Genomic DNA, 4,004 nt, shown 5'->3' with positions numbered 1-4,004 from the left:
AGTTTCTCTTCTCTTAAAAATAAAGATTGAATGTAGTACTTCAGGCCCTGTTCATTGAAGTCTTCTAGAAATTGGTCCCTTCGCCTAAAAAGTTGGGTTAGGAAAGTAAAAAGAAATGTTAAACTAATCTGTTGTGGTTTTTTATTTTTTTAAGTGACTTACCACCAAACCAAAAAAACCAACCTGCTTATATCAAGTTGATTCCAACTCATAGGATTTTCCAAGGCTGTATATCTTTACGGAAGCAGACTGCCACCCAGCAGAGCAGCTGGTGGGTTTGAACCACTGACCTTCCAGTGAGCAGCAGAACCCTTAAGCACTGTGCCAGCAGGGAAGCACATTAATCCTGGATTTCATTTCCTGAGGCCATTCTTCCTGTTACAGCCAAGAAAAGCCTGGGAGAAGTCAGAGTTAGAAGGGAACAATGTCAGCTTGAGTGATCGATTAACTAAGGACCCTGGGGCAGTTTAGAGTTGCTCGTGTCGGGCCTTTAGTGAATGAATTTGTTACATTCTTGTTAGGAGAATTTACTTGGATTTTCTAAAAATTGGCTTTTGTGTGGTAGTTAAATGTTGGGTATGTCTCCTCTCTCCTTTGGTGAGAGTATACTGCCTCAGTCCACCCCTTCAAAGCAGTTTATTTTCTGATACAGTTGCGAGTTTTGACATAGAAATGGGTCCTTTCGGCTGCTTTAGGGTGAATTCTGCGCCCGCCCGTGTGGAGGACCTCTGGCCTCTGGCCTCTGACTCAGAGGGGAATAGGAATGGCATGTGAGGACGTGCCTCCAGTACCCTCTTCCTCTCCACAGTTTAGAAAGAGCCAGACACCGCTCCGCCTTTGCTCATCCAGCTGTTTCCTGGGTCACCTTGCTTGGATTTCCCACAGTAATGAAGGGAAGCAGCTCCAGGCCAGGCAGGTGCCAGGGCAGGTCTTGGTTTAATTCAACAAATATTTACGGACCATCTGTCCTGTTCACAGCACAAGGAGGTGGCCAGATGGAGGCCCAAAGGGGGCCCTTGCCCTCGGGAGCCATGGTTTTCTGGCTCTGGGCCACCAAGAGGCCCTCTGCCACTCTAGTTAGGGCACTGGAGCTGCTTTCCTGTCAGCCAGCCAGTGCCAGCGACAGGGAGCCTGCTAGCCCTGCCCCTCCTGGATACCCTCCTCTCCTCCCCCTCATGCCACAAACCCCAGGGCTTGTTACTCCAGGTGTCGCACTCCATTAGCCCTTTCTGGGCAGCCCCAAGGGTCTGGGTTCCACTACCACCTGTAATCTCTCAGCTGGGTTTCTGCCAGGTCTTAAATTGACACACACGAGCGCACACTGGCCCCTCCTTGGGTTTCCCCATCCTACTCTGTGATGCCCACCAGCTGCTTTGTGGGAGGAAGACAAGGCGGTCTATATCCATAAGGACCTACTGCTTTGGAAACCCAGTGGGGGTCACTATGAGTCAGAACCGACTTGATGGCAAGTTTTTGGGGGTTGGTTTGTTTGTGTTTGAATCTGTAATAGCACCTTAAATTTACACACGTGTGTACACATGCACACACCCACATGAACACACACACTGGCCACATGAGCATTCTCTCCTTCTGTAGCATGGCATGCTAAGTTTACACACTCACACATGCACACCCGTGTCCACACCCATGTGTACACAGCCTGAGTGTTCCCATCCTCTGTAACACAGCACCGTAGGTCTGTACACAGTGCATGCCCACACAGGCACACACCCACGGGCACATGTGCTGGGTGTTGCCATCCCTTGTAACACAGCACCATAGCTTTATACTCAGCACTGCGTGCATGCGTACACACAGACACACACATACACACACACTCTGGACGTTCCTTCCTCTCCGTCACTGCAGCCTGAGGCCTGGCTTCCACCCTGGGTGCTCTGCCCTCCCTGAGGCGACCTCCACACCCACTGTCCGCACCTCCTGAGGTGGGGCTTGCTTGCTTCACCGTAGCCCAGGCCTTCCTTATCTGCAGGGAGGCCCCTTACCCCGACTGAGGCAATGTGCTTGTCTTCCTCGGTCCAGCCTCTCCGCCTCAGATTCGTCTTCTGCCCAGCTGGCAGAGTAGTCACTCTACAGGACTCCTCTCACCGTGTCACTCTCTGCTTAGGAATGCCATCCGGTAGCCTCTTGGCCTGAGGCAAGGCCAACCCCTAGCTGGTCAGGAGAGGCCTTGCCCCAAGCCCTGCTGCTCCTAACTCACAGGTTGTGGAAACACTGTGACTAGCCTTCCTGCATGCCCCCCGTCACCTCTGCTGGACCACCCTCCCCTTCCTCCCTTCCCACCTGGCTGGCCCTCCCCATCTCCTCTAGGAGTCACCTCCGCGCCCGAGGGCAGGCGCTGTCTGGCCCTCCTCTGGCTTCGCCAAGGGCCAGCACGCGTTTGCTGTGAGAAGCCTCTGGCCCCTGCTGTCCTGTCGCTGCCCCTTCAGTTTTCACAGGGCATCATCCTGGTGTCACCCCTCAGTGGGGTCAGGGTCACACTGCATCTCAGCTGCATGACTCCGAACCAGCCCCGTAGCCTCACTGACACTCCGTCTTAGTGGAAGGAGGGTCTGTTACTGACTTGTCTACTTGGAGGGTCGGTGAAGGTGTTAGCATGTTGAATGAAATAAAATAAATCTGCAAAGTGGACATGTTTCAGCGGATCTTCCAGCCTAAGACGGACTTGGAAGGAAGAGGCCATCCACTTCTCAAAGAAGTGACCAGTGAAAACCTCATGAATATCGGGGATACATTACTGAAAAATGGCCCTGGAACATTGTCTGATACAGTGCCAGAGGATGAGCCCCTCAGGTCGGAAGGCACTCGAAACATGACTAGGAAAGAGCTGCCTCCTGAGAACAGAGCTGACCTTAATGATGAGTAAAGCTTTCAGGACCTCCTTTTGCTGATGTGGCACAACTCAAGATAAGAAACAGCTGCAAATACCATTAATAATCAGAACATAGAATGTACGAACTATGAATCTAGAAAAATTGGAAGTTGTCAAAAATGAAATGGAACACATAAAGATGAATATCCTAGGCATTAGTGAGCTGAAATCGACCGGTTTTGGCCATTTTGAATCAGACAGCCGTATGATCTGCTATGCCGGGAATGACAAATTGAAGAGGAATGGCTTGGCATTCATCATCACAAAGAATGTTTCAGGATCTGTCCTGAAGTACAACGCTGTCAGTGACAGGATAATATCCATACACCTATGAGAATGACCAGTTAATATTACTATTATTCAAATTTATGCACCAACCACCAAAGTAAAAGATGAGGAAATTGAAGATTTTTATCAACTTCTGCAGTTTGATCGACTGAACATGCAATCAAGATGTGTTAATTATCACTGGTGATTAGAATGCAAAAGTTGGAAATGAAAGAATCACCGGTAGTTGGAAAATATGTTCTTGGTGATAGAAATGACGCTGGAGATCACATGATAGAATTTTGTAAGACCAATGACTTATTCATTGCAAATACCTTTTTTTAGACAACACGAACTATGGCTATACACGTGGACTTCGCCAGATGGAGTACACAGGAATCAGATTGACTACATCTGTGGCAAGAAGTGATGGAGAAGCTATATGTCTTCAGCCAAAACAAGGCCAGGAGCTGATAGTGGAACAGACCATCAACTCCTCATATGCATGTTCAAGTTGAAGTTGAAGACAATTAAAACAAGTCCATGAGAGCCAAAATATGACCTTGATTTTATCCTTCCTGAATTTAGAGACCATCTAAAGAATAGATTTGATGCATTGAACACCAGTGACCAAAAACTAGAATTGTGGGATGACATCAAAAACATCATCCAAGAAGAAAGCAAAAGGTCATTAAAAAGACAGGAAAGGAAGAAAAGACTGAAGTGGATGTCAGAGGAGACTCTGAAACTTGCCTTAGGAAGGAGAATACCTAAAGCAAATGGGAGAAGCAACAGGATAAAAGAGCTGAACAGAAGATTTCAAAGAGCAGCTCGAGAAGACAAA

The sequence above is a fragment of the Orycteropus afer genome, unplaced genomic scaffold (assembly GCF_000298275.1).
Source record: "Orycteropus afer afer isolate SDZICR_OR568_19922 unplaced genomic scaffold, OryAfe1.0 scaffold00371, whole genome shotgun sequence".
Lineage (NCBI taxonomy): Eukaryota > Metazoa > Chordata > Mammalia > Tubulidentata > Orycteropodidae > Orycteropus > Orycteropus afer.
Note: the sequence above shows the minus strand (reverse complement) of the source record.